Source organism: Schistocerca serialis, chromosome 8 (assembly GCF_023864345.2).
Source record: "Schistocerca serialis cubense isolate TAMUIC-IGC-003099 chromosome 8, iqSchSeri2.2, whole genome shotgun sequence".
In the NCBI taxonomy this organism is placed as follows: domain Eukaryota; kingdom Metazoa; phylum Arthropoda; class Insecta; order Orthoptera; family Acrididae; genus Schistocerca; species Schistocerca serialis.
The window spans coordinates 505256826-505270538 of record NC_064645.1 but is presented as its reverse complement, the minus strand read 5'-3'; positions in this window follow the sequence as shown (position 1 = coordinate 505270538).

The following is a 13713-nucleotide window of genomic DNA, read 5'->3' as shown; positions in this document are numbered from 1 at the left end:
TGGATTACAAGAGAGAGAAGCAACTGTGTTCAGCTCCGCAAAACACTCCAGCGTCCACACATGTGATCGGTATCCTGTGCACGCTATTGGCTAAAACCAATGGCATGAATTCACTAGCAGTTTCAGCAGAGGGCTCAAGGCATCTCTTGTCAGTAGCTTTAACTGGACAGAACTGCCTCGGTTTTGAAAGACCAGTGACTTGTGTCACGTAGGCACGGTGTAAGTTACTCGGGGAGAACACTTGTAAAGATTTGACTGGGCTTTGAAATAAATTTTTTAAACCAATTCCCTAAAATATTCCTTGACTGGCTACCACCATGTACAGCCCCATTGTATCAGTTATTAGGGTTCCTTCTCATTCCTTCCATGTATGGAGCATAGGAAGAATGATTGCCTACATGCCTTTGTGCAATTGTAATTATTTTAATCTTATCCCTATGTGAGTGATGCCTAGGGGATTGTAGTATATTCCCAGAGTCATCATTTAAAGGTGGTTCTTGAAACTTTATTAGTAGGCTTTGTCAGAATTGTTTATGTCTATCTTCAAGAATCTGCCTGATCAGTTTCTTCAGTATCTCCATGAAACTTTCCCATGGATCAAACAAATCCATGACTATTCATGCTGCCCTTCTCTATATACATTCAATACCCTCTGTTAGTCCTGTCTTGTACAGGTCCTATACGCTTGAGCAATACTCTAGAACCTGCCACATGTGTGATTTGTAATCAATCTCCTTTGTAAGCTGATTGCACTTCCACAATATTCCAGCAATAAACCGAAATCTGCTACCTGCTTTCCCCCTTGACTGAGTCCATGTTGTCATTGTATTTCATATCCCTACAAAGTGCTACACCTATGTATCTGTATGGGTTGGCTGATTCGAGCAGTGACTCATTGATATTATAGTCATAGGGTACTATGTGTTTTTCATTTTGTGAAGTGCACAGCTTTCCTTTCTTAAACATTTAAAGCAAGTTGCCAGTCTTTGCACCACTCTGAATCTGAAATCTTATCAAGATTTGACTGAATATTTATGCAGTTTAATTCAGACAACATTTCATTATAGATAACTGCATCGTCTGCCAAATGTTTGAGGTTATATTAATACTGTCTACAAGGTCATTAATATTCAATGGGAACAGCAACACTTTCCTAGGCACACCTGAAGTTACTTCTACATCTGACGATGACTCTCCATCCAAGATAACATGTTGTGTCCTCCCTACCAAAAAGTTCTCAAGCCAGTCACAAATTTCACTTGACACCTCTTACGGTTGTACTTTTGATAGTAATCATAGATGTGGTACTGAGTCAAACACTTTTCTGAAATCGAGAAACACAACATCTACCTGGTTGTCTTGATCAAAAGCTTTCAGCATGTCATGTGAGAAAAGTGCGAGTTGGGTTTCACATGATAGATATTTTCAAAAACCATGCTAGTTGACATTGAGGAGGTCATTCTGTTCAAGATACCTCATTATGTTTGAGCTCAGAATATGTTTTAAGATTCTACATCAAATTAATGTCAAGGATATTGAACAGTAGTTTTGTGGATCACTTCTAATACCCTTCTCCTTGACAGGTGTGAGCTGTGCCTTTTTTCCAAGAACTGGGAACTGATTTTTGTTTGAGGGATCTCCAATAGATTATACAGTAAAACTTCATTTATACGTTTTTCAATGAGCTACACAAAAAAAAACGTAAAAGTGTGAAAAACGTACATATGAAATGTAGCACCATACTATCAAATTAATTGGTAAACACAAATGAAAAATCCAGTAAAAAAAAGTTACATTCTGCAAGACGTTGTATAAGCTTTCTAGGTACCATACTTAACAAAGATATAAAGAAAAATGTAAATCTCTACACAGAAGAAAACGTCATTTCAAAAAAAAGTCTGTAATTTTTTTTGTTTTTCCTTTGATGCGGCAATAGCCTACACTGTACCCTCAAAACTGGATAACTCTGTCATTATTTTGTCAGAAACATTGTGGTGTGTCACAAATTGTTTAATTATTTCATGCACTTACTGCATCATTAAACATCACAGAGGAATACTGAGGCCCTTCTGTATCAGCCCTATTATCAGTTTCTTCCTCGTCCAGGTCCCATGATGCATACTGAACTATCTCAGCAATAGTCATACTGTGAATATTTCGTCGGGACACAAAAAATAAAAAATGTATAAGTGAGAAAAATGTATACATGAGAAAAACATATAAATGAAGTGTTACTGAAGTCGGAAGAGGGGCTAACTCAGCTGCATATTCAGCATAGAATCTGACAGGGATTCCATCGGGGTCTGGAGCTTTGTCCACTTTTAATGATTTTAGCTTTTTCTCAAACCACTGACATTTATACTTATTTCATTCATCTTTCCAGTGGTGCAAGGATTCAATTGAGGCAATTATCCTGGGTTTTCCTTTGTTAAGGAACATTTGAAAACAGAGTAAAGCATTTCAGCTTATACTTTGCTACCCTCAACTTCAGTTCCTGTCTCAATCGCTATGGACTGGACACTAACTTTGGTGCCACTACCAGCTTTTACATATGACCAGAATTTCTTTGAATTTTGTGAAATGCCATTTGACAATATTCTGCTACTGTAGTCATTAAAGGCATCAAGCATTGCTCTCCTGACAACCAAACATGTTTCATTCAGCATCTCTCTATCTATAGCCCCATGATTTGTTTTACACTTATTATGCAGTAATCTCTGTTTCTTTAGAAGTTTCTTTACAGTGACTATATACCATGGAGGTTCCCACCCATTATGAACTGTTCTACTGGGTACATATCTATCCAGTGCATGGTTAACTATTCTTTTAAACTTGAGCCAGAGTTCCTCTACATGCTCATGACCAGTGCTGAAAGTTTCAAATTCTTCATTGAGATATGACATTGCTGTTTTTTTTATCTAGTTTACTGAACATGTATATGTTTCTGCTTGTTTTAGTTGTACTTTGTACTTTGGTAATCATTGTTGGCACAACTGCGGCATAGTCACTGAGACCAGTTTCAGTGTGGACATCCTCAAAAATGTCAGGTCTATTTGTTGCCATTAGATCCAATGTATTTCCATCACAAGTCAGGTTCCTAACTATCTGTTCTAGGTAGTTTTCAGAGAGGGCATTTAGTGAAGAATCACAGGATGTCTTACCATGCCCACTGCTATCCAAACTGTAATTTTCCCGTTTAATTGTTGGATGATTAAAGTCTCCACTGATGATTACAGTATGATTGGAGAACTTACGTACTGAGGTTTTCTGTAAAGTTCTTGGTTACATCAAAAGATGAGTCTATTTGGTAACAGAAGAATCCAATTATCATTTTATGTCGACCCCTTATACTGGGTCTTGCCCAAACAATCTGACATCCAACTTCAGTTTCTATCTTATTGGATTTGAGTTTTTATCTACTGCAACAAATGCACCACTCCCGTTTCCCATTTACCTATCCTTTTGATATACACTTAAATTTTCCCCAAAAGTCTCACTGATATCAATTTCAGGTTCAACTAGCTTTGTGTACCTAGTATTGTGTGAGCTTCACTGCTTCTCATGAGCACTTCAAACTCTGGCATTTTGTTGTGAATGTATCAGCAATTTACCATTAGGATTTTAATACTCTCACCTGTGGGAGGCATTTCTTTCAATCTTACACTGATACTTGTGGGTTTCCTACATCTCTCATTATCTGGATTGGATGGAGAGTCACCTAACCTAAGAAACCCTTGTCTGCACCCCACACACAGTCAGCTACAAGTGTAGTGCACACCTGACCTATTTCTCAACCCTGTCATGCAAATCCAGGAATTTGCAGCAAAACTTTTCACAGAACTTTTGAAGTCTCTGGTTCAGTCCTTCCACTCGACTCAGAACCAAAGGGCCATGATCAGTTCTGGGAACAATGCTGCAAATTGTGAGCTTCATTGAAACTCCATGCACAAGGCTGGTCTTCTCAACCTTCTTTGCCAGTTTCTGGAATGACCCAAGAGAGACTTTGGAGCCCAGATGACAGATCTCATTTGTTCCAATGTGCACCACAATCTGCATTTGGTTGCACTCTGTTCCCTCAACAGCTTTGGAATAGCCTCATCACTATGGGGTCTTGTCCACTCGTCTCGTATAGCGTGCCTTAAGGATGTTGCATTCTCGGAATGCTACACAACAATTCAAGTCACATTAATAGTTTTTATTACAAATAAGAAGATTGACGAATAAAACATTCTCGGTTTTCAAGCTGTAGCAATTCAGATAACATCCTCGAGCTTTTGATGACCATCTCTGCCATCGTCGTCAGGAGTTCACTGACTGCCGGGGCTGCTACGGTTTCTCGCTTATATAGGCATGATGACAGCATCAGCAGCCAATGTGGTGCACGCAGTTGAGTCAACCAGGGCAGCTAGCAGAGCTATTGCCCGTGGCAGCACCAGTGACATCTGGTGGTGCCAGGGGCAGGGGCCACATTTGAAACTGCCGCTTCCATGTTGTGCATCTTCTTTGCTTTCTTTTGATGTCCAACGCCAGTCCCTGCACCCTGCTGAGTATGTACCCCTGGTCTCTGTTGAAATTGTTGTTGTTTAAACAAATCTCGGCCACTTCCTTTATAACGGAGTCCTAGTATGTAGATGTATGAGCCAACACTTTTTTATTTTTGAACTGTATTTTATGTCCGTTTTTTAGGCAATACTCCGCTATGGCCAACTTGTCAAGCTCCCTTTGTTTTATATGGCACTTGTGCTCAGTACAATGCTCCACAACTGTGCGAATTGTTTGTTCGATATACATGCTGCCACATGCACAGGGTACACCATATACACTGGACACTTGAAGAGCAATGTCGTCTTTAACAGGGCACAACATATCTCATATCTTGGGGGCAGGCTGGAACACTGGTCTTAGCCCATGCTACTGCAGCAGACGTCCTAACTTGCTGCCAGTTGCTCCACAGTATGGCAGGAACGCAATCTGTTTGGCCTCTTCTACTGATTCACCAGGTGTCTTTCGTTGGTGGCCCTTGACAGCATTTGCGATGTCTCTTTTGCTGTATCCATTTTTCCCAAAAACATGTTTTAAGTTCTGCAATTCAGACTGTAGGTGGTCATCATCAGAGATGATCTTGGCTCTATGAACCAACGTGTTCAGGACCACTTTCTCGTGTACAGGGTGGTGGAAACTGTTGGCGTTCAAGTACCGGTGCTGCCATGGGCAATAGCTCCACTAGCTGCCCTGGTCGACTTACGCGTGTGTGCCACATTGGGTCTATCTGACTGGCTGCTGATGATGTCATCATGCCTATATAAGCAAGAAACCGTAGCAGCCCTGATGACAATGGTTGAGATGGTCATTGAAAGCTTGAGGATTTTATTTGAATTGATGTGGCTTGAAAACCGAGAATGTTTTATTCATGAATGCTGTCGCGAAAGACAAGAAGGACAAGAAGATCGACAGTACTTAGCTTTCAATTTACAACGTTGCGGCAAGTGATGGGTGACATGAACCATAAATCAGAGTCCTTTGCTATTTACAACGTTCATGCCTCTTGTAGAGGCCACTCCTGTTGTGGTGCAGTCCTAATCAGTGCACCATTGGCTGACGTCATTTCGCCACCATCTCTTCTCTTACATTCTTCATCTTCATTCTGGCACTTGTGGTTACGCCAGAACATTCACCATGTTGAATGAGGCACCCAGGCATACACACAGAGTGCACCTGGTGTCCTTTGCTGTCCCTTTCTGCCACTTCCCTAAGAGGTACCATCGTTTGCCATATATTCGAATTGCCGACGATTAATAGAGCCCTACCCTTCTGTATTTGTCTACTCCTGACACTGGACATAACAGGTTTCCCCACAACAGGTGCTGTGAGTCCCATTGGCTCAGTTTCAATTTCAGTGAAAGGCAGCACCCGATGAAACTTGTTTGTTAGTGGGAGCAGTACAACACTCTGAGTCTTCCCTGGTCCCCATCTTCCCTGCACAGGATGCCTAGATCTACCATTGACATGCTACTTGCAGCCAAGTGGACGGGTAATGACAGATCGTGTACTTTCTGCAGAGGAGAAAGGATCCACAGGAGAGGATAGTACTTGAGGTGCCTCTGGTACTGATATCACAGGTACACAGCTCTTGGGAGCTCTTCCAACACACTGACTGGTAGCAGCTGTCAATTGTTTGATAGTAGTCAGGGTGATTTCCAGCTGTTTACAAATGTCACCCAACTAATCGCATGTTTGAGAATAGCATTCACAGAGGGGCTGCATTTTGGCTGGAGCAATGTATTAAAATGCAGTGAAAAAGGACTTTAATTTGAACCTGCTGATTATCTTTTAATCTGTAGCACTAAAACATTGCTAATTCCCTATAACAACAGAAGCAGGTACACAAAATGAGATTTCTGTTAAGGCAACACGAAAACCTCTGGTAAAAACCGAGCGGGGTGGCGCAGTGGTTAGCACACTGGACTCGCATTCGGGAGGACGACGGTTCAAACCCGTCTCCAGCCATCCTGATTTAGGTTTCAGGCCAATGCTGGGATGGTTCCTTTGAAAGGGCATGGCCAATTTTCTTCCCAATTCTTCCCTAATCCGAGCTTGTGCTCCATCTCTAATGACCTCATTGTCGACGGGACGTTACACACTAGTTTCCTCCTCCTCCTCCTCTGGTAAAAATTACTAGTTTCCTAAAACATTGTGATGTTGATTATAGTTGTTATCGAACTCAAAGACCAAGCTAATTTATGAGAAATGCAGAAAATATATAGGGCTACTCCTCTTAAAGGAAAGCTAGATGTAACACAAAATTTTGTTTACAAAGAAATTAAATCACAAACCCTGAGTTGTTTCAGATTGCTCATAGATTATACAAAGGACAATGGTAGCTTCTGAAAATTCTCAAAGACACACATTTATCTGCAATGAGATACTTTTGTATTCTTACCTGACATATTCAGATGAATAATGCATATGGTGTTCTGAAAATGTATTATTCAAGAGTTTGAATTTTTATTTAATGTCAAAGAAATTTTATTATTATCATCCATTGGATGTCATCTTTTCTAGAATTAATCTCGAGCAACAAGAAACAGATAACCTCAATTTTAATATTGCAAATATCAAACTCCAATGAGATACTGCAGCAACTAGTTGATACAGCAATACTGTATGAAACTGAAGAGAACACCTCAATTACTGCCTGAACCAATGTTCATCCTCCCGAGGTTGCTACCATCAATGTCTGAAATGTTCTTCCCACTATTGTGAAGCATGAATGTCCAGCTGACCTTGAGCAACACATTGTTTCTGTATTTGGCCCTTCCATTTTTAGTGTGTACAAGCATCATTTTCCTCACATCTTTCTGTATATCAGTGAAGCAAAATTAACCCAGAACTTCTGTTTAGTTCTCTTTGCAACTATGTTTGATTTCCAAAATAAACCTCGTGCCACTCAGTCCTACTTGATGGTAGGCAAAAAGTTTTCAATCAGTCATAGCACAAGGGCTGAGTAAGTGTACCACTGAACACTGGGTAGCTATTGTTGAAGTTCCTAATCATCAATATTAAAGGAGCAGCAGAAGACATAAAGCCTGAGACCAATTTATTAGAGAGCCACTGAATTTATCTCTGCTCATTGTCTCTTCAAGAGCCAGATGAGTTTAATTTACATACGCAAGTGCATTCAAAGGTAGATCAACTTTCAGGAACTGTTGCCATGATAAAAGAGATTTGATAAAAGTCATTTTTGTATTAATGTGTTTGTCATCATGGTTCATAGCTGCAGTATGCATCATGAAACTGGAACAGCAAAGTAATGCAGAAAGAGTTTTAGGGCAGTTTCAAATGCAGTGACTTAAATCTCATGTGTACAGAAAAAAGCCAAATAAATTTTCATTAGAGTTGGAGGGTAAAATGAATACTGTAGCGGCACTACCATTTAGGATAGGGAAAGTTAGTTTCGTGTGATATTCAGAGCATGAGTTACAGCCAGGTGCAGGCCGGATTGCAATAAGTTACATATACCAGCAGTTGCGAAGGCAAATAGAGGCCACAGGGGCACAGAACTGCCAGAGAGGGCGCACACAGCAGTTTCCATGGCACAAGTCACAGGCAGAAAAGGGCCACTAGCCAACATAAGTGTTATGCGTAAATGACGTGAAGCGGTGCATTAGCAAAACAGAGGTGTGCAGCAGAGTATAAATAGGTGTTGTTTTCTAACGAGAGTCATTAAAGTGTGGCAGCTCTCCTGGACAGTGAGGCGTGTCACACCGATGGGCTACACGCAGCAACAGATGGGGCGACAGCGTCCCAGTCCTCGGCAGGTTGTTGTTTCGACCCTCTGAGGCTGACGCAGGGACCGCAGCCAGCCAGCAGTGGGCCACTCTTCGGCTCACTATCGCGGGCAGTTGTCTCGGCCGCCCACACATGCTGGAGACTTCCGAGGCGAGGGCTGCAGATTCGGACACCGGAACGCGGGCGGTCGTTGCCGCCGCATTCTCAGCTACGCCAATGAGGAAGAAGCCGCAGTGGAGCTGGCCTACGGCTCCCGGCGGAGCAGCATGGAATCAATGGGGATGGTGGCTGCTGAGTCGGCTGCTGGCACAGCCATCTTGACATAATTGAAACTCTGCAGCTGGCGTACAAGTCCGGCTGCTGGGGTGCTTCCTCAGCATTACAGGACCCTGTGATGCAGACTGAGGTTAACAGAGCACTGTAGTGGAAGCAAATAAATCATATGGAAAGCTCTTGCCAAGTTTCAATACGCCACATTTGGCGTCTGATGCCACAACATTTGGTGTCAGAATAGCAGGCATCATCTGTCCAGTACAATGTTCGAGCCCACCACCTGCAGTACAGTCCCAAGATGTGGAGAGTGCTGTCAAAATTGTTCTTTTGAGTGTTGGACGTTTTCTTTCTTTTTTGTTTGCGTTTTGAGTATGAAGTGTCAAAAGCTACATCGTAGATGTTTTACGTGGGCATAGTATTTTTTGTTGTCAGAGTAAGTGCTAGTATGTTTAGGGAGTAACATTGTTTTGTGACGTTTAATTACTTTCAGTATGATGATACTGAATGCGATGATATGGAGCTGTAGGAAGTCAGGTTATTTTTGTACTTAATCCCGAAACAAAACAACTAACTGGGAATGAAAGCAACACAATGGCAGAGTCAAGGAGGTAAGGGGTTCCAGAACCAGAAGCCGTGCGGATTTTGATGGAAAAAGTAGCACAGCAGACAATACGCAGTTGAGAAATGAATTAACATCTAGAAGTGAGTGGGAAACCACATCTGATCAGCCGTTGTTGCCTAGGGTGCAGGAGATTGATCCAGTCACCGTAAGTTTGATTATTCCATTTTCTGGCAAGGCATCTGATGATGTGTGTTCATTTGTGGAGGACTTGGAGACTTCAGCGGTGTTGAATGGTTTCTCTGACGAGCAGTTGTTACATATACCCAAGATTAGATTATTGGGTGAAGCGAAAACATATGTAATGTGTTCTGAGGCCTTAAGGAAGGCAGGGCAAAATGGCTCTGGGCACTATGGGACTTAACAGAAGGTAGGACATTTTAAGCAGTTAAAGAAAGGGCTTTTACAAAGGTACAAGAAGCAGAATAGCGCTCGGTACTTCAGGGAGAGGTTAAGTACAATGACAAAGAGACAGGGGGAGATGGTGGAGAAATTTGTGGACAGGGTAAGGGAAATTAATGAGTATACTTATGAGTTGGGTCAGAGCAATGAAGCGAATAGTGTTGTTGCAGGAGGTCGAGCAAAGGGCACTTGATATATTTTTGAGAGGGTTACCGGTGCATATGTCATGGAAAGTGTGTGAAGGGACTCCGAAAGATTTGTATTCGGCCATTTAGCTGGCAATTCAATGTGAGGAAATAGACTTGGCAACAGGAGTACATGAGAGGCAAACTTTGTTTATGGCAGGTGTAAAATGTTATAAGTGTGGTTGTACGGGGACATGTGCAGAGGCAATGTACCCAGTCACCGAGGAATAGAGGAAGGGGTGGAAATCAGCAGCTTGGAGGATGCAGAAGTGGAGATAGGAGAGGTGGACAATCATTAAACAGCAGAGGAACCCCAAGAACCACCTAAGGGAGCTCCCGTTTAGTTTCAATGCTACAAATACATATGCAGAGGTGGAATGTTCAGTGGCAGGATCCGTAGGAACTAAAAAGTTTAAGATTTTGTTGGACACAGGGGCGCAAGTGTCAGTGGCTACTAAGATATAATGGAACAAAGGAAGTTAGACCCACCATGTCATAGGTTGCCTGGAGTGGGGGATAAGGAGGTCACGCCTTTGGGGTCAGTGACAGTTGACATTTGCATAGGGAAAGTCCGATTTAATGCATGCATGGAGGTTATACCATGGGTGAGCAAGGGCTACACGATTCTAGGAGTAGATTTCTTGCATCAACATCATGACCTTGGACAACGAACTGTGCAACTTGGTGGAATGTTATTTCCACTAGGGGAAACTGTTGTCAATGCAGAGCTGTCGCGAGGGGCGTTCTACGTAATGAACAAACCAATTGAGCTGCGTACATTAGCATTAAGGCTTAATTCACATGAGTGTGTGTCTAGTGGCATCATGAAGTCGCTCTGGGTAAGTGTGGAGTCACATCTACCTGTGGGTATGGTATGTGTTATTGAACCATTGAAGGATAATGAAGTTTTGGGTTCACTGGGTTGTTTTGTGAAATGTAGTGTTGTACGCGTACAGGAGGGGAACGACGGGTGAGTAGTTCCAGTGAATGTGGATAATTTTAGTGCTGTAGATGCGAATTTGAGGAAAGGAGTTTTAGTAGCAAATTTAGATGTGCCAGATGATGAAGACTGGTGTTTGAGAGGTAGGAGAAGCGATCAACCACTAACTGCCAATAGAACTACATTGCGTGATAAAATTAAGCATTTGAAAGGAGGAGAAAAAGAGCATATGGAAGAATTATTGTGGGAATTTAAAGATTTGTTTTTTCCACAAGGGCCGTTACCAGTAACTCCATTAGTTCAACATAGGATACCAACATGGAATGAAGCACCTGTTTACTGTAAACCACACAGAATACCGAGGTATTTGTAGCCGATTGTGGAGGATTTCATTGATCAGCAGCTTTTGGACGGTATTATAGAGCATAGTAATAGTTGCTGGGGAGCAGGCATTCTTGTTGTGCCTAAAAAATCTACAGATGGAACTAAGAAATACAAGTTCTGTTGTCACTACCGATACCTCAGTAATAAGATAGTAATGGATGCATACCCCATTCCAAACATATCGGAAACTTTGGATCACTTAGGGCAGTGCCAGTACTTTTCTACGATGGATTTGACAAGTGGTTATCATAGTTGGAGGTAGCTCCAGAGGATCATCCAAAAACTGCTTTCTCTACACCTGGAGGCCATTACCAGTACATCAGAATGCCATTTGGTTTGAAAAATGCTCCAGCAACGTTTCAGAGGTTGCTAGACAGTGTCTTGAGGATTCTGAAACCATGGCAGTGTCTTGTCTATTTGGATGACATTGTAGTGTTTTCAAGTAGCATGGAGTAACATAGACAGCGGTTACGGGAAGTCTTTATGAGGTTAAGAGCAGTTCGTTTGACATTGAGCCTGGAGAAGTGTCATTTCACTTTAGAAGAAGTAAAATATTTGGGTCATATTATCAGTAAGTACGAAGTGTGAATAGATATGAGGTTGGTACAGGCTGTAAGGGATTTTTGGGAACCAAGAACAGTTAAGGAAGTGCAGTGATTCATCGGACTTTACAATTTCTATCGAAAGTTTGTGAAGGGTTTTGCAGATTTAGCACAGCCGTTGACGCGATTGTTATGGAAGTGTGTGAAATTTGAGTGGACAGAAGAGTGACAGAAAGTGTGTGACATTCTGAAAGAAGTGTTAACATTAAGTCTGGTTTTTGCGTTTCTAGATGCTGAAAAGGAGTTTATACTAGCATGCGATGCATCAAATCAAGCATTAGGGTGTGTTCTTGATGGGAAAGAACATTCTGTAGCCTATGCGTCTAGGCAGTTGAATGCAGCAGAGAGGAATTACTCAACAACAGAGAGGGAGACGCTTAGCATAATTTATGGAATCACATATTTTAAATGTTATTTATATGGGAGAAGATTTCGGGTAGTGACAGATTATGCTGCATTGAAGTGGTTGTTGGGGTTGAAGGATCAGTCCACTAGACTTGCTATATGGGCTGTGAGTCTTAGTGAATTCTACTACGAGGTGGGGCACAAGCCTGAGAAGAAGCACAGTAATGCAGATGCACTAAGTAGGAAGGTGGCGAAAGTAGAAGTCATAGGTTATGACCTAGCAGTATGGGAAAAATTATAGGATGCAGACAATGATTGTAAATTGTATTGGATACAGCCACAGTTTAATGTGTACGAAGGTCTTCTGTGTAGTGAAACAAAGTTAGGGCCAAGGGTAGTAGTGCCAGCGAAGTTGAGGGATGAGGTTTTAAAGGAAGCACATGATAACGTGTTATCTGGTCATGGAGGATGTAGAGTGACGAATAGGAGAGTGGCGGAGAGGTATTGGTGGAGAGGTAGGAAAGGAGATGTGGATCAGTATGTCAATATTTGTATACCGTGTGTGCAGAGAGCAGATTTGACTCGGAAACAGATACAGCTACAATGATTACCAGAAGCGACATGTCCATTTTCTTTTCTGGGGACTGATGTCTTAGGACCTTTTAGGCAAACACCATTGGGGAACAGATTCACTCTGACAATAATAGACCGTTTTTCAAGGTGTGTGGAGATGATGGCTGTACTAAATCAACAGGCAGCAATGGTCATGCAAGCATTAGTAAATAACTGGATTTTGAAGTTTGGTGTACAAGAGACAATAATTACTGACCAAGGGACCAACTTCATGTCAGGTTTAATGAAGGAACTGTGTAAATTGTTGAATGTAAAGAAGTTGAGGACAAACGCGTTGCATCCACAGGCTAATGGAAGGACAGAACGGGTACACAGAACAATCGGGAAGATGCTGAGTTTTTATGTGGATTCTCATCATCATCAGTGGGACATGTATTTGAGGCATATTGTATGCGCATACAATGCAAAAGTCAATACAAATACCGGTTTGTCTCTATATGAGGTAGAGTATGGGCGAAAAATGCCGTCACCATTTGATTTAGTGAAGCTACAGAAATGAGGGACTGGTGAATCTGTAGGTCAGTTCACGAGAACAATTCAAGATGTTTGGAAATGCGAACAAAAGGCGAATATGAAAGCTTTGGAAAGGCAGGAAGACGCAGTAAAGCGGAAAGGAAGTTTACTACAGTATAAAGTGGGGCAATGGGTAATGCTGTCCAACCCCTATATGCAAAAAGGAAAAATGAAGAAGTTTCTCATGAGGTATCAAGGGCAATACCAAGTTGTTGAAACCACATCTCCCGTTAATGTTAAGCTTCAGTTGCCTACTAGAACAACGATAGTCCACAATGGGAGGTTACGGCCATTTAAGGGTAGGTCTGGATGTGATTCCAGGTGTGTCACGAAAAGGAAAGAGGAAGAAAAAGAGAGTGAAGAGAGGTGCTAAGCACGAAGAAAATGAGGAAGATAGAGTACAGCATGAAGTACCATATGCTTTGCAATCTAGAAAGTAGTAGAGTATTCATAGTTTTTTTTTTGTTTTTGTTTTTTTTTTGTTTTCATGTCATGTATCATTGGGTTGGCATAGAATAATTGGGCATT